The sequence below is a fragment of the Anabrus simplex genome, chromosome 7 (genome assembly GCF_040414725.1).
Source record: "Anabrus simplex isolate iqAnaSimp1 chromosome 7, ASM4041472v1, whole genome shotgun sequence".
Taxonomy (NCBI): Eukaryota; Metazoa; Arthropoda; class Insecta; order Orthoptera; family Tettigoniidae; genus Anabrus; species Anabrus simplex.
In genome coordinates, this window is record NC_090271.1 from 40,271,551 (window position 1) to 40,290,921 (window position 19,371).

The following is a 19,371-nucleotide window of genomic DNA, read 5'->3' on the forward strand; positions in this document are numbered from 1 at the left end:
CTTCGACTGGGTGCTGTCGGAGTCCTCGATTTACAATTTAAACTCTTCCTTTATCTAGCTTAAATATTTAAGTTTTATTTAATTTTAATATACTCCAAACATGTGCTTACCATGGCAATTATGAAATCTGACTGATGCATCAGTGTATAGTCCATATATATTTTTGGGAAAAGAAAGGTACCTTTACATAGGAATGAATTTTTTTTCTATTTTATCTGATTCATTTATTTACTGAATATCCATTTTTCCCCTTATGTTGTGTTAATTCTTCTGAGTTTATTTAATTTTTATTTTGAAAGGTTTGAATTGTAGTGTATAGAATGATTCATTTATTATATTCCATTTTAAATTTTTGAAAATCTGGGTGTTATTTTCTTGTTGTGTCTGCTACACAATTTCCTGGATCCCCTCCTCTGTTCTTTAAATGGGTAGCCATCAGCACTCTTCCTTGCTTCCTCTCGACCATATCCTTGATGTGTTTTTCTGATTTATCATGATTTATTTGCTCTGTTGAAATTTGTCTTGTTCGTGCACGTCCCTATGGCCCTGGTCATTTACTTCTATTGTTAGGGGCGTTGCATTCCCTATGGGAATCAAAATCTATATCATCTGATAGCCAAGCAGGCATCAATTTTTGGTAAAGAGACAAAGTCTCTCATAGTTCATTGGCACTGCCGGTGGCTCCAAGTAGCCTACACAGTGGCCTCCACGGTATGCACTAGCCAGTGTCTTGGTAGGTGTGCTAGGTACCGACTGATGAGCCCAACCTAGCACACAAGGGCGAAACGCTGGCAACCAGGAATGAGTTAGCTGGAAAATTTATAATGTCCAATAAAGAGCCATTTATATTAATTTAATAATTGTTATTGTGATCACAAAAATGCCGTATGGCTTTTATTGCCGGGATATCCCAGGACGGGTTCGGCTCGCCAGGTGCAGGTCTTTCTATTTGACACCCGTAGGTGACCTGCGTGTCGTGATGAGGATGAAATGATGATAAAGACAACACATACAACCAGCCCCCGTGCCATAGGAATTAACTAATTAAGGTTAAAATCCCCGACCCGGCCGGGAATCGAACCCGGGACCCTCTGAACCGAAGGCCAGTACACTGACTGTTCAGCCAACGAGTCGGACATTGTGATCACAATTCAATACAGATCAAAACCATGAAGTTTATATCCTATGATTATGTAGCCAACCAGGCAAAACAGAAAGCCTATTTATATTTAGATCTTAAAGTCAAAATAGCCAAATTGGGCAAAGACATCGAATTTCTCAAACAGTGTATAGCTCACAATTTGACACCCAACTTTCTTAAAAGTAAGTTTAAGAATCATTGTTCTTCTTTTCAAACTACTAAAACCCAAACTAGAACAAATAAGATTTGGCTGAGAGAGGAGATCAAATTTTTGTACAAGAAAAAGTCCTTTTTTAATCATAGATTATATGAGTCTCACATTGAAACCACAAGTTTACTTTTGGATGCTCACTAGAACCTGTTTCAAGCCCAAGTTGACAATAGATTATTTATTGTATTATCAAAGAAACAACAAAACCTAGAGAAAAAGATGCATACGCTAATGAACTCTAAACTCAACAATAACTATGCTAATGAAACCAACAAAAACACTAGGTCTAATATGCCCAACCAATTTCACCCTCCGATCATAAATTTGTCCAAGGTACCATTGAATGAAGACGAAAGTTCTATTTTAGCCAGGGGCTCTGAACACAATTGGCCTAATTTTACTACTCTGAACACAGCCATTACTACAACAGTAGAAACAGAATTAGCCATTAGCAAATTGCCAGCAGATAAACAAGACAAAGTAAGAATTGAAGTAAAAAGAAAATTGAACTCCATTCTTAACCGAAAGCAATATTAACTCTCATAATCTACCCCTTACTACTCATGACGACAATAGCTACAAGGATTCAATTCTCATACAAAAGCAAATACATGCTCTCAAAAAGAAAATCAATGATGATAATCTTACAATTACATAAGCAGATAAAGGTAACACAACTGTCATAATGGACAAAAACAAATATGTAAACAAAACAAATCAATTTTTTTAAAGATAGCTCATTCTCTACAGTAAAGAAGGACCCTACCCCTAGAATCCAACATCAACTTAAGAAGACCCTCAAGAATACTTCATATATATTGACAGATCAAGAAAAAGCTAAATTAATACAAGCCCAGGTTTACCCACTGCCAAAGCCCCCCCCCCCCCCAAGGTACAAAAAAGCACTGTACCCATTCGCCTGATCATTAACCTAGGTAAAAAGCTTTCAAGATTAAAATTATTGTATCCACCTTTTCATTACATATATATATTTTAGTGATTAAAATCTACATGAATTAAAAACACCAGTTAGGGATATGTTTCACCCTAGTTATGGGCATCTTCAGCCTAATACTAAATCTTAAGGTCAAGAATTAAAACTATAAACATTGGAACTTAATAGTAAACTTAACTTAATACTAAATACAATGGTCTTATGCTTTTTACATAGTTTACAATATGTACAGTAAGTACAATATATACATTAACTTTGCCAGAATTTACGAAAAAACCAGTGGCTTTACCTCCAATGCAACGTAACCTATCAAAAGGGTTCACAGTTATTTACTGAGTATTGAATAAAATGAAGAATCTACTAGTTCAAGATCAACTTCGTCTATTAAGAAGTAATTTAGTCAGCAAAAATATAATGAAGATTCCAATAAAAGAAAATATGACCTAGATAAAGCTTTAATATATATGATTGCATCTGATTTTCAGCCCTTTGGAATTGTTGACTATGAAGGATTTATGAGGTTTGTGAATTTGCTAGATCCAAGTGTAAATTACCTAGTAAAGGTAGCTTAAGAAATGTTCTTTTATAAGAATTCTATAAATGTGCAAATTCTTCACTTAAAAATGTGTTAGGTGATGTTGTATTTGTCAATATTGCTAATGATATATGGACATCAAGAACTAATTGCACCCTATAGCTACCTTACAGTAATATACCACTTTTTTTTTTTTTTTTTTGTGTGTGTGTGATTTCCCATATTGTAGTGCATATTTATCAATCTCAAAAATTGCTGTCAGTCACTCTGCTGAAAATATAGCTTCAGTTTTGAATGAAATCCTATGCCAGTGAGATTAGACAAAATTGGTGTCTGTTGTTGCAATGTGCCAAACATGATCAAAGCATACCTATGTGATTCTCTGAGATTAAAACATATTCCATCATTTGCACACACTCTCAATTTGGTACTCCAAGATGCTTTGAAGCAAAAGGTTTTCAAAAAGTGTAAACACATTGTCACCTATGTAAAACAGATGCAACAGAAAAATCTAAGGAGACACAAATGTGATATGAATAAACCAGAATAGAAGTTAAAAAATTAAGTGCTATCAAGATAGAACAGTACTTTACATAATGATAAAAAGATTGAAGTTACATACTCCTCTAATAACTGCTCTTTCAAGGACTGCAAATGCAAATGCCCTAACTTTGAAAGAACTTACAGAACTTCTTGACCCTTTTGGGGTGGCAACCAATTTTCAGCGGAAATTCACAAATTCACAAACCTCGTAAATCCTTCATAGTCAACAATTCCAAAGGGCTGAAAATCAGATGCAATCATATATATTAAAGCTTTATCTAGGTCATATTTCCTTTTATTGGATTCTTATAATGATAATGTGTGTTTGTATGTATGTTTGTATGTATATTTAACTGTCTACATAGTAATTCTGATTGGGTAGCTTAGGCGGTAGAACGCTGACCTTCTGAGATCAAGGTGGTGAATTTCATTGTGGCTCGGTTCAGTGGTATTTAAAGGTGCTCAAATACATCAACCTTGTGTTGATAGATTTACTGGCACATTAAAAATCTCCCATGGGACAGAATTCTGTCACCTTGGCATCTCTAAAAAACTAAAAAATTAGTTAATGGGACATAAAACCAATAACATTATTAGTAGTAGCCCACCTGGAGGTCATGATCATTAATGAGTCTGACACATGGTTAGTCACTTCGAGTCCCATTGGTTGAAAACATTTCATGATATAGATGTTGATTCACATAGGGAACCTGAAATACTTATCCCGAATGAGTAAATTTATTGTAACCAGTACTGGGCGGTTACACGATACACAGGTAAAAGGGAGGAAAATAAATCAATTTACACAGGTACCTTAAAACCTAGACACGCAACAGATATCCGATACACTGCACCAAAAATATACAAACAAAATCAGGGTGGGCAACTTGACGGGTATAAACAAGGAACGTGCAAGGAAGACTGGGAAACCTTACCAAAGGGCATGGAGATGTGAAGGTTGTGGTTTTCAGACAAATCAACAGCGATATCTGGTTTTCAAAATATTATTTACGAAAATGGACATTACAAAATAAATTCTGAACAAATTTTGTAATGCACCAAATCCAGATACACAATTTGCAAAATACAAATTAGATGTTCCTTGACAAGAGCTTTGCCTTAGACCATGAATTTAAGCAAATATATCTTAGCATAAATCAAGTTCTACAAATACGATCTAAAAGGTAAGAGGAAACACAATATACTTTTACAATTTAGAGTGAAACTAAAAGTGCTTACATAAACATCTGAGCAATTGAGTGGCGATTAGGGCAAACTCCTATGTGACACACCAATGAAAATTAAATGCAAATTAAAGCAGGACTGAAATCAACAGAGCTCACCCCAAGACAGGCCATCCTGGGAGTGGGGTCACGTTGACACGCGTCAAAATAGCTGGACTCACGATAGAAAGAAAGACAGACTAAATCCTGCCTCGCTCACTTTAAAAAGGGAAGACTGGTCTTGGAGTGGTCAATCAGAGCGCAGGAGCTTGCCTATCGCCACCCAGATTCACCAATCACAACTCTATATCCGGTCGCGATGTAAATACAATCTTCCAGAACACATACGCTCACAAACTTTTCATTTTTCAGAATATGTAAGAACATATTTCTAGAATCCATGACTGACAAGTCTGCATCACAACCTTTCTGGACTGTTCCAGCTATTACAGAACAATAATCTAGTAGTTGCAAATCGAATATGCTACAAAAATATTTTACACTGTACAGGTTAGGTAGCTAAATGGAATATGAATAAAATATTGTATCTCAACATTCCAAATCATTCAGTAAGTATTACTTTAAACAGATTTACAAATAAAACACTCCACAACACCTTTCCACATCATAGAAATTCAACACAGGTCTCAATCTTCCTCCCCCAGAAAATCGAACTACGCTCGACAATTACATAATATTACTGGGGGGGGGGGGGGGAGGGAGGGGTTGATCACTTCTGGAAACTTGCACACCATAACGCAGATCAGTAACATATATAATGGTATTCACAACTATAGTTCTCAGAAATTTCGACAGTCATTCTACTAACAACCATGATTTTCTTCCAGTAGAACTTCCAACAATGAAAAACAAACTGTCACTACACCAAAGGTCCTTTCGGTAATTTGGAGTTTAAGGTTTACACATAAACACAACATAAATGTCAAATGTGATAATCGTACTACACTTCAAAAATGTATTTCAAACATTCCCAAATTGCTTTGAGCATCTTAACTCTGTCCACAGAAAGGATGTACACTTTTTTCTTCTACCAAATGTCAGTAATTCAGAACCTTTTCACTTTCTTGTAAGAAAGCATACAGTGCCTCCTATATCAAGGTTACGGAATAAGTTGATCTTGCACCACTTTTCACACCAATTACAGGATTGAAGTTGCACAACTAGGCTACAGGTTCTTGCTATTGATGTGGCTGCCGACACGGCTGTTTGCCAACAGCCTCCATTCAAGTTCAGTCCAAACCAGGTAGCTAGGTAAGTTGCAGTCCAGCCCAGTCATATCTCGAACCAAATGAGCAGCTGGGTGAGGTGCAGTCTAGCCAGACTGCCCCCACTGGGACATTTTGCCACAGGATGGTGGTGCTGGATGGTAGCGCCCAAGGTATACAGTGTGCCTCTCAACTTGGCACATTAGACTGCCGACAGAAGAAGTTGTTCACTGCAGCCACTGTAACATAAACCAGTACACAGCAGACAGGGGAATACTTGAGGCAAAACTACCCTGCCGGACTCTAAGATCTTGGAGAAAACCAGTTTTCAAGGAGGGTTAGAGATCTTTCTTTAACACTGACTAGCGTAGAGTCACCCAACAGGTGGCTCAATGAGCTTCATGTAGGGACCCCCCTTGCACACTAGGGACATTAGGGCACCTAGGCCCGGGGTAAGCACTATCTACAATCCATACATTTTAGACAAGTTTACGTTGGGGGTGAAAGGAAACTACAGGAGTTTACCCTAAGCCCGAAATGTTAGAGAAATAAATTCCAATTAGTGACCCTAAACTAAAACCTACCTAACTTATCATACTAAATCCATTACACTAAGGTAGATAAATTCTAGAGGATACCTAATGTATTTACCTACATGATTACTTGCTGGTCAGCGTCTAAAACTTACAGCTACCTTACAACCAAACTTATCATTACCTTACAACTAAAATCTTACAAATGCCTTACAAGTAATCTACATGGTCACCAACAATGGTACTTACCCCTCCCTATATGACTTAAGGTATTTTTATTTGAGAGAGGTGGACTCTGATCCTTTTCCTTTCGGGATCACTCACCAATAATGACACCGGAGTAAGGAACTTTAAGATGGTGCAGGAACCTCGAAATCTGGGGGCAAACTTACTGATAACATGGTCCGCAGCAGTACTGATGGGGTGCGTTTTAATAAACACCTGGTCACCCACAGACAGATTGTGCGGCCTTCGCCTGTGGTTGTAATTATGCTGGACCTTAGCCTAATAAACCTTTAGGTTTTTCGTGCATGGTGCCAATTAGCTCGGATCTTTTCTGGGCTGGCATCATCAGGCAGAAGATCATTAATTGACCACAGATTTGATAGTGGAGAATTTGGAGTAAAGGCCAACATTAACGATGAAGTGCTTACGAATTTTCTGTCTTGTTTTAAAAACGCCCAGATGACCCCCCATTGGGGATTCATGAAAATATTTGAAGATAGCCAGAACTAGGTTAGTTGGGACTACAATTTTGGGGTCTCTACAACCACGAGCAGGACAACACAAGACACCGTTTTTAAGGACGTAAGGTTTAACATGTTCACCGGATTTAACCCTGTCGATAATAGCTTTTAACTCAGCATCATCCTCCTGATGTTTGGTTATATCTTTGAAAAGGAAGGAAGAGTTAGTGAGAACTACATTCACAAAGGCTGACACTTGCTCAGGAGAGGGGTCTGCAGGCTCTGATTGAAGGTCAGAGCTGCCTGGATAAAACATCCTACTGAGGCCATCAGCCACAATGTTTTCGGTGCCACGAATGTGGCGAGCTTCAAATTGGAAGGCTGAGATGCGCACTGCCCAACACTCAAGACGACCGGTCCTTCGTGGTTTGGCCAGTACCCAACTCAACACCTGATTATCAGTTTCAAGATCGAATGAAGGATGTTCCAGGTATATTCTGAAGCGTTCTAAAGAGAAGACAACAGCTAAGGCTTCCAACTGATAAATGGAATAATTTCGTTCAGCAGGATTCAGGGCATGAGAAGAATAAGAAATAGAACGCCGCCCCTCTTTAAATTCCTGAAGGAGAACACTGGATATGCCTGAGGAAGAGGCGTCAGTCTGAAGGATGAAGTATTTAGAAAAGTCTGGCATAGCCAGTACAGGAGCGTTACATAAGGTGGATTTCAAGTCGCTAAAGGCTTCACGTTGGGCATCACCCCACACAAAGATATTACGGTACTGTAAATTGAATCAACAAGCATCGTCATGCGACGTTGTTGAAATTAAGCCTATCAATACAGGACACCTTTCGGCAACGACTTTTCTGACAATTTAATGAACACTCTCTTAAGATAAAAAATTGTAGTAAGGTCAAAACATTAAATCCATTATTATTAAGATTTCTTTTGATGTAACAGTAATTAAATTATGTGGTGTTTTGGAAAAGCAGTATATGGGTCATTGAGTGTTAATGTCATTCTATTAGTTTTATATAATTGAGATTATCATTGTGTTTAATTTTCTCCTCCAATTTTTTGGGATTTTATTATTATTATTATTATTATTATTATTATTATTATTATTATTATTATTATTATTATTATTATTATTATTATTATTGTTTTGGGGTGTAATTCATTCTATGTATATTTCCTTGTTCTTGTAATACGATCTCTATTGTACCATAATTTTTGTGTGATGCCCTGCGTTGGCTGATTTGTCATAATGGGATCATTCATTTTGTCTTTATCTTCTGGGCTCGAGTTTAACTTCTATCTCATATGCTCATTTCCCTCTGCCAAGACCACCTTGCATTAAATTTAATGACAATGGTTTTGGTCCTCTGGTAAAATCCTCTGTTAAATGAAATGTTAAATTCAGTCAAAATATATCCTATTATTTAATGTAATGATAATAATAATTATTATTATTATTTATTTTCTGCAACACAGCAATTGTAGAGAATTGAAATTTGTTTCTCCTATTTCTTAAATCTTCCTTTGGTTTACGCTCACCTGACCTGTTCATATCCATGTGTTCTTTTCTTTTCTTTTCTTTTCATTGTTTGTTGTGTCACTTATCTTTTGTGTATGCTTTAATTTTGCAGGCTTTGGCTGTTGTTATTGATAGCTTGGCTTGGGAAGCTGCATTTTTCTGTTTGTGTGTAATTGTTCTGTACTATTTGTGGAACTTTAATATATTTTCCCTTCATAATTTTGTGATTGTATTGGGGATTTTTCTATTATTTATTAGTTTATCATTTCAATTCATTAGTTATTTATCAGTGTAATATTTATTTCTATTTAGATCGCAATTTTGAGTTGGTGTATGTGACCATGTTACCTTGATTGTTCTTTAAAGATTTATGTGAAACTCACTTGTAACAAATTTCAATTTAAGTAAATTAATTGTACCTAGGTAAACTTACTGGCCAGTATTTTAATTTTACAAGGAAAGGTTTTATGTTATACTAATTATTAATTTATTTAAAGGTATCATTCTCAATTTTCCTTATGTTTCAATTCATTGTAAGAATTTAAGAAGGTACCAGCTTTTCAGTATCCTATAGATTTATCTAAGTGTAATTATTTATGAATTTAAAAAAAAATTATATATATCAACTCCAATTTTAATTTGGTGTTTTCATTTGGTATACCTAGTCACATTGACCTAGCAACTTTTTCAGTAAAAATTTAAGATCCTGGTCTCTTATCTCTCATTTATTCTGGGCCTGTTGCATGTTTTATATTCATAAGCTACTGCACCCAAGGTAAATATCTTTGTGCTTTTGATGTTGATTTTTGTTGTTTTACTGTGTTCATTTCCTGTGTCCTTGGGCCATTGCACAATACATGCAAAATCAAGCTTGTCTGTTGTTGTTTGAGTCATCAGAGCATAGACTGGTTTGATGCAGCCCTCCATGCCACCCTATCCTGTGCCATATTTTCATTTCTACATAACTGCTGCATCCTACATCTGCTCTAATCTGCTTCTCATATTCATACCTTGATCTACCACTACCGTTCTTACCCACTACACTTCCCTCAAAAACAAACTGCAGAAGTCCTGGGTGTCTTAAGATGTGTCCTAACATTCTGTCTCTTCTTCTTGTCAAATTTAGCCACAATGATCTCCTCTCACCAACTCAATTCAGTATCTCTTCATGCGTGATTCCATCTATTCATCTAACCTTCAGCATACTTCTGTAACACCACATTTCAAAAGCTTCTATTCTCTTTCTTTCTGAGTGAGTTATCATCCAGGTTTCACTTCCATACAATGCCATGCTCCATACAAAAGTCTTCAAAAACATTTTTCTAATTCCTATATCAATGTTTGAAGTGAGCAAATTTCTTATCTAACATTTCCTGCATCATCTGACTTCGTACGACTGCACACCATTACTTTTGTTTTGGACTTATTTATTTTCATCTTGTACTCCTCACCCAAGACTGCCTCAGGGGCTCTGAACTTTAGAGCGTGGGTTGGCGACCACGGGGCCCTCAGCTGAGTCCTGGCATTTCTTCCACTTACTTGTGCCAGGCTCCTCACTTTCATCTATCCTATCCGACCTCCCTTGGTCAACTCTTGTTCTTTTCTGACCCCGACGCTATTAGGTTTGCTAGGGCGTCTTTCATTTTCACGCTCTTCATGGCCCTTTTCTTCCTTTGGCCGATACCTTCATTTTTTGAAGTGCTGGACCCCTTCCATTTTTTCTCTCTGATTAGTGTTATATAGAGGATGGTTGAACTCCGTCATTGTCCGGAAGCTACATATGTAGCAGAAACACTCTTTTACCTGAATAAACAATCAAAGACTGACAGACTTCAGAAAATTGAAAGGAGGATTGGAAGAACCTGTATCAACAAAAAATATCAGAAAGATGGACAGTGGCGGTTAATACCTAACAAAGTCGTGTACAAAGAGCTAGAACCCATTACAGATACTATGCGTAAGAGGAGACTGGGATTCTTTGGACATATCATGAGGATGCAGGACTCCGACTTCTGAAACAACTAGTACAACACAATCTCGTCTCAAAAAATACCACAACAGGATGTAAATGGATCAGAGAAGTAAGAGAGGATCTGAAGGAAATAGGCCTTACAACAGAAGACACCAAAAATAAGATAAAATTGAATACAAAACTCAAGAATACAAACCTCCGCTTTACCCTTACACAAAACAAACCAACAACACGCACATTTTCAACTGAGGAAAGGGCACGAAGATCGGAGCGTCTGAAGAAGTACTGGGAGGACCGCAAAGCCCGAACAATCCCTTCAAAGAGACCTGAACGACGGACTGACTAAAGTGATCCTATGTGGTCATAAAAGAAGAAGAAGAAGAAGAGGATGGTTGCCCAGTCGTACTTCCTCTTAAAACAATAATCACCACCATCACCCAAGACTCCATCCATACCATTCAGCACCTTCTCCAGATCTTCTGCAGTCTAAGATAAAATAACAATATCATTGGCAAATCTCAGGGTTTTGATTTCCTCTCCTTGAATTGTGATTCCCTTTCCAAATTCTTCTTTGATTTCCTTTACTGCCTGTTTTATACGAACATTGAAAAGAAGGGGGGAAAAACTGCAGCCTTGCCTCACCCATTTCTGGATTGCTGCTTCTTTTTCATAGCACTTGATTCTTATCACTGCAGATTGATTTATATATATTGTAGATAATTCTTTTTTCTTGGTACCTGATCCCGATGACATTCAGAATCTCAAATGGATTGGTCCAATCAACATTATCAAATGCCTTTTCTAGATCTAAAAACACCATGTATGTGGGCTTGCCCTTCATAAATCGATCCTCTAAGACCATACATCAAGTCAGAATTGCTATGTTTTCCTACATTTCTACTGAAGCCAAATTGATCTTCTCCCAACTCATTTTAATCTTTTCTTGCCATTCTTCTGTAAATAATACATGTTAGAATTTTGCAGGCATGAGATACTAAACTAACGGTGTGGTAGTTTTCACACTTGTCAGCACCGGCTTTCTTGGGAATATGTATAACAACATCCTCTGAAAATTGGATGGCACTTTTCCTGTCTCATACATCTTGCACACTAAATGGAATAACCTTGCCATGCTGGTTTCTCCTAAAGCAGTCAGTAATTCAGAGGGAACGTCATCAATTCCAGGATCTTTGTTCCTATTTAGTTCTCTCAAAGCTCTGTCGAATTCTAACCTCAAAATTGAGTCACCCATTTCACCAGCATCAACAGGTTCTCCTTCTTCCAGAACCATATTATCTACGTACTTACCTTGATACAACTGTTGGATATGTTCCTGCCATCTTTCTGCTTTATCTTCTTTCTCTAGAAGTGGTTTTCCATCTTAGCTCTTAATATTTTTATACACCTAGTTTTACTTTCTCCAAAGGTTTCCTTGATTTGCCTCTATGCAGCATTCACCTTTCTTAGGACCATACTACTTTCAACTTCCTTGCACTTCTCCTTCAACCCTTCTTCCTTAGCTGCCGTGCACTTCCTATCCACTTCATTTTTTAATCACCTGTATTCTTTTCTGCCCTCTTGGTTTTTTGCATTCTTGTATTTTTGTTGTTTATCGATCAGGTATAGTATCTCCTGAGTTATCCATTGATTCTTAGTTGATCTTTCCTTTCTTTCTAACATCTCTTCATTCTTCATGACTCTTCATCCTTCTTCTACTGTGTTTCCTTCAGCCTTTCCATTTAGTTCTTGTGCAATATGTTCCTTAAAACAATCCTCCACACACTTTTCTTTCAAGTTGTCTAGATCCCATCTCACTGGATTCCTTCTCCTCTTCAATTTCTTCAACTTCAGATGGCATTTCATGACCAACAAATTGTGATCAGAGTCCACGTCTACTCCTGGGAAAGTTTTGCAATCCAACACCTGGTTTCTGAATCTCTGCCTAATGATAATGAGGTCTATTTGATACCTTCCAGTGTCTCCAGGTCTCGTACATGTGTACAGCCGTTGTTTGTGGTGTTTGAACAAAGTATTAGCAAGGACTAAATTGTGATTCGTGCAGAAGTCTACCAGCCGACTTCCTCTTTTGTTCCTCTGTCTCAATCCAAAATTCTCCTACTGTATTATCTTCTCTTCCTTGGCCTACCACTGCATTCCATTCTCCCATCACAGTTAGATTCTCGTCACCTTTTACATATTGTATGAAATCTTTTATCTCTTCATATATTCTTTCGATTTCCTCATCATCTGCTGAACTAGTAGGCATAATAGACCTGCAATATTGTAGTAGGCATTGGTTTGGTGTCTATCTTGACAACAATAATCCTTTCACTATGCTGGTTATAGTAGCTTTTCTGCTGCCCTATTTTCATTATTAAATCAATTCCTGCATTTCCTCTGTTTGATATTGTGTTGATAATTCTGTAGTCGTCTGACCAAAAATCTTGCTCTTCCTGTCAACGTACTTCACTTATACCAACTACATCTAACTTTAGTCTATCCATCTCCCTTTTCAGATTCTCTAACCTAGTACAACAATTCAAACTTCTAACATACCATGCTCCGACTCACAAAATGTTAGTATCCATCTTGCTGATGATCGCCCTTTCTCATGTAGTCCCTACCTGGAGATCCAAATGGGGGACTATTTTACCTCTGGAACATTTTACCCGGGAGGAAGCCATCATCAGTACATCATTCATACAGAGAGAGCTGCGTGTCCTCGGGAGTTATCTACAGCTGTAGTTTCCCATTACTTTCAGTCTTGCAGCAGTATTAGCACAGCTAAGGGATGTTGAGTATTATTACAAAGCCATATCAGGCAATCATCTAGACTGCTGCCCTTGTAACTTCCAAAGGCTGCTATCCCCTTTTGACGAACCATTTGTTAGTCTAGTCTCTCGACAGATACCCATCCAATATGGTTGCACCTGAGGCTCGGCTATCTGCTTCATTGGGACACGCAAGCCTCCCCACCGTTGCAAGGTCACATGGGGCACAGAGGAGGAATCCAGCTTAATATCTTGAAAATAAAGGAAGAATTAGAGCCAAACAAACAATTGTAGAGTTCAAAAGAAAAATCGTAGGTTACATTTGAAAATAATCTGGAAATGCAGCAAGGAAACCTCTTGGGAAAGGATGGAAAAGAGAAATTAAAAGCATTTTTGATGAGGCAATGCACAATTCACAAAATAACCAGTGCGGTAGAAAAAACAATTGTTACATGCCATTTTATTACTGAAAATCAAATCATATTCACTCATATTAATACTGAATTTTATATGTACCACTTATTCTGGTTGAGAAATAACCTATCTATATGATTTAGCTTTATATTACACTTTCTATCTGTCAGCACTGAAGTGGCAGTTACGGCAGTTACACAGACACTTTAATGCACATCACTGAAGTGCAACAAACTCCTCATTATCTACTGGTAACTGCAAATGAGAAACAAACAAGAATGTTAGGAACATAGACCATACCTGAGATGAAACTATAAAGACTAATATTTAAAGTTATTATGAAGATACAGCTTATATTACTTTGCAATATTTAAGAGGATCAATGCTTGTGTTTGGCCATTCCAGGTATTGCCTCAGCAAGATAATGCTATCCACTACTCTGATCCTCTAATTTTTTTTTTCAATCTGTCTTCCATGAAACTGAATTGGACACTTTCATTGCTTCACCGTTTTTTTGTAGCCTCTGTCTCTCTTTCATTCAACTTGTATGCGGGTGTGATGTTGAATTGTTTTCATATACGCTGCATGTTGGGTATTCAGCCCGAAGGCTGGTTTGATCCTCCACAGCTATACCAACAGCTGTCATAGATGGTCTAGGCATCGCTGAGGAGGCGTACTAGGGAAATGAGAAGTGAGGTGGTTTCCCCGTTGCTTTCCTCACCAAACCAGAAGTTGCTCACGTATCAGTCTGCCAAGCCTGCTGAAATGCACACACCAACTGACCCTATGAGTGATATTTTCATACCATTCATAACAGGGACTGGCTGCATAAGGAATGGTATTACTAGCATCGCTCATACCTCAGTCACTTTCATATTGTCAAAGCCAAGGATGAGACCGAGACAGGTCAATGAAAGTAACATATTTATTCTAGCCCATACCAGAAGACGTAGTGCACAGTAAACACTACATATATATATTGTTTTCATATGGGATTGTAATTCATTTTGTAGAAGAGTTACTGCAGTTTTATAATCTTTGTGCAGAACACCTCCTTTTTTAACCTGGGGTCTTCAAGAGTAGCCAGTCTGTGTGTTGTTCTCCCTTCATATGGAAACAATTTAAGTTTTACTCTTGCGATTTAGTGTCTGCAACATTCCCTCCTCTGTTCTGGTGTCACTTCAACTTCGATCAATTCTAGATCTCAAAAGCAATCTTATTTACTTATCCGGCACTACAGCCCTGTGTGAGCCTTGGCCTCTTCTACGATAGTCCACCATCTACTTTGATCCTGAGTGGCTGGTCTCCATGGGCGGATGTTCATTGCCCTCAGGTCGGCTTCAACTTCATTGCTCCATCTATTATGGGGCCTTCCTTGTCACCGTCTTTTATCTACTCGAGATTTAACTACTATTCTTGGCATTCGATCTTCCTCCATTCTTTCCATATGGCCAAGCCATCACAGTCTCTGTGCCTTAATAAATCTTACTATATCCTCCTGGTCTAATATGGTCTGTATTTCAGCATTCGTCCTTATCCTCCAACCATTCTGGTCTTAAAATGGGCCATATATTCATCTAATAATCTTTCTTTCAAATATTCTTAATTTATTTGCATCATCAACTAAAAAGTTTCAGGCTTCTGAGCCATATGTCACTACAGGCCTAATAAGGGTCTTATATATTTTGAATTTTGTAGGTTTTGACAATAGACAAGATTTAAATAATGTAAGATTTGCATAATAGGCCCTGTTTCCAGCTATTATTCTACGATGTATCTCCTCACTTATTCTATTATTGTTTGTGAACATGGGTCCCAAATACTCAAAACTTCATACATTCTCAAAATTATGCCCATTTATTTTATTATCTTTACTTCTTCTGCCCTCTATAACAGTCACATGCATATACTTGGATTTACTGTCATTCGCTTCCAATCCCATCCATTTTGCTGCTTCCTCCATTTCAAGAAACATTTCCTCCAAATATCTATCATTCCTGGCCATTAATACTACATCATCTGCATATGCACAAATTTGTTTATATTTATATACAATATTTCCGGTATCCATTATTTTTTCAAGGACTTGGTTAACTGCCAGATTAAACAAAGTAGCTGAAAGTGCATCACCTTATCTGACTCCTGTATTAAGAGCAAACTCATTTCCAATTCTTCCATCCACCATCACCTTTGCCCTTACTTCTCCTAAAGTGATTCTGAACATCCTAATCAGTTTCTGTGGTACTCCTATTGTCTCCATATATTCAAATAGCTTATCCTTGTATATACTGTCAAATGCATGTCTAAAATCTACAAACAACATATGTAGATCTATATTATGCTCATAGCATTTTTCCATCGTTTGACGTACCACGAATATTTGATCTACTGTGCTCCTATTTTGCCTGAAGCCACACTGTATTTCATCCAATCTCTCTTCAGCATATGGAGTCAGATATTGTAATAGGATATTTGAAAATATTTTATAGATGATATTCAGTAATGTAATTCCCCTATAATTAGTGCATTCGTATTTATTTCCCTTCTTATATACTGGGAAAATTATTCCTGTATTCCACCTCAAAAGCAATCAGAATTACTAATAATATTGTATCTGTGTATATCCGACCCTTGTCTCGTTTCTCTATGCAGACAAGTATGAAGTGAGATGAATCTTCATGGTAAGCTTTTATGACCTGATGCCTTTCCTGATGTCAACCTCATCAGAGGAGTTAATGAGGCAAAATGAATGATGTGTTGTATGATAGTAGGAAGGAAGACGTGAAACCCGATGCCAGCACATAGGCTTCTCCTGTCTAATAGCACCAAGGGGGCTGCTCAATGTTTAATGTCTCCATCCGACATACGAATCACCAGCAACAGCATCAAACGTCCTCACTCCAAATGAGCACTGGAGAGGTTTGGAACTGAATTCAGGCTTTTGGCACATAATCTAGTGATTGGAAATCGTATACCACTACTTCTCCTATCCTGCTGAACAACATTCTGATGGTGAAATGTTTTCACCAATATAAATGGTCCGTTATTGGACATTATAAATTTTCCAGCTAACTCACTCCTGGTTGCCAGTGTTTCACCCTAGTGTGCTAAGTCGGGCTCATCAGTTGAGTAAATAGCACACCACCAAGACACATGGCTAGTGCATACCGTGGAGGCCACTGCGTAGGCTATTTGGAGCCACCGGCAGTGACAATGCACTATTACCAAAAATTGATACCTGCCTGGCCATCAGATGATATAGATATTGATTCCCATAGGGAACCTGAAATATTTATCCCGAATGAGTAAATTTAAATTGGTATTATAAATTTATATTGGTACTAGCGAATGTACCCGTGCTTCGCTACGGTATTCTACATTGTATTCGAATATCGAAGTAAATAGTGTACATGCAGTAAATAAGATTGTTTTAAAATTGCATGTCTCTTAGCGTTATCCGAGAAAGAGCATGGGGAGTTCCCCGTACGTTGTTTCCAATGTAAAGTGTTTGTTACGGATTTGTGATATAGCGGCAGACTCACTTGCCTACTGCCATTCACAATCGAGTTGGGATGATTACGTAATAATTGCAGGCCCCATTGCCTACTACGCGGACAGAATCGATTTGGGGAGTTTTCGTTAATATGGCAGCCCCCTTCCTACTTCCAGACAGATTTCAGGTGAGGAGTTTTTATTATAATGGCAGGCAATTACCCTACTATCACTCGAAATTGAGTTGTGCAGTTATCATTATAATGCCAGGCCCATTTTCCTACTGCCAGCCAGCTTACTGCCAGTCACACCAAGTTGGTGAGTTTCCATCAAAATAGCAGGCCACTATGCCTAATGCCAGTCACATTTTAGATGAGGACATTTCTTTATAATGATAGGCACCCTTGCCTACTGCCAAACACAATCGGGTAGGGGAGTTTTAAACAAAACTGCATGCTCACTTGCCTTCTGCAAGTCAAATCGAGAAGGGAACTATTCATTATAATTGTAGGCTTTCCTTACTAATGACAGTTACACAGGAGTTGGAGAAGGAACCCTTTCCTACTGCCAGTCAAAGTCGGTGTGGGGAGTACTTATTACAATAGCAGACCCACCCTTTCTCGATCGCTAAAAATCGACATCAGTGAATATATATAGATCGACATACGAAAGTATATGCGTATTTACAATATTGAAGACCTTCATTTACAGATTAACTGCTACTAAACGTACGTCATATCGACAAAGGATTATACCATAAGACACGCCGGATTTAGTGGCCTAAATGGCTGGTCCTATGATATGTCATCTATTCTTGGGTCAGATTGAGTTAGAAACGTGGAACAGGGTAAAGGTTTTGTAAGATTATCTCACATTACATTACTTTTCGGATACATACATAGCATTTGGCTCACATATGGCTACTGGGTGGGCCAATTTTCGTGAAGAGTTTAATGATTCTGTATTTCATATAAGTAATTGAAAGTATGAATTATGCATGTGAAAATTCCAAATTGACTTAACATCGATTAAAGAGAAAAGTCAAACGTAAAAGGGATACAGATACGGCAAAAAGTCATAAGACCACGGTTGTAGATCATTCCAAATTGAACGGAGATTGTGCAATCCGTTATAGGATAGTAATTTCCGAAGGTCTGCACCATCATTAAAATTGCCTGCGTATTTCGATATTCTTCGGGGATTCAAAGTGAAAAATTTAATGATCTAGGAAGTTTTCCGTTCGTTACAGGCTTAAACGTATAATTTTGTCAAATTTCAATTATCTTCTTTTTCTTCTGGCAGATTATGGCGCAATTTGGATTTTGGGCGAGGCGGGTAAAAATTAGTACTTTCAGGAAACTAAACCAAAAATTATGGAGATGGTCATTATTACCCCTTAAACAGAAAGCTGTACGAAAATTTCGCCAAAATAGTCAGTGTAGAGGCACACAGTCGTTACGATTTGATTTATATAGATAAGGAATCTGCTCCATGTAAAACACCTTTTGGGCTATGTCCGCTGGACTTAACCTGCAAAAGTGACCATTCATGATATCTCCCTTAGTAATCCTCCTGACGAAAGAATGCACATGAAAAAAAGGTTTAGAGGTGGAATTCCATCACGTTTGGTCGATTTCCAGTCAGGTTGGTCTTGTTCTGTATATGTTGTGGAAGAGTAAAATCACCATTTTGGTTCCCTATAAACCGCCATTCCATTCCGGAACATGAAATGTTATTTACGTTTAAAACCTACCTTTGGACAGGTGGATGCTAAATATAAATTTTGGTTCGAATGTCTTCAGTAGTTTTCAAATTGTAAGGAGTACGCTTTACACGCACCCGCTCGGGAGTTAAGTCCGATGGGACTTGTACAGAAAAACGGTCCGTTAATGATATCTCCCTTATTAATCCTCGTATCGAAATGATGCACATGAGAAAAAAGGTTTAGAAATTATTATCTACCAAGGTAGGTAGATTTCCATTAAGTTTGGTTGTGTATATTTTGTGGAAGTGCAAAATCACTGTTTCGGTTTCGTATAAACCCCCAGTCAATTCAGGGATTTAGAAACAATATTTGCCCTAAAACCTATCAAGGACAGGTGTATTCTAAATATGAGTCTTGGTGGAAATAC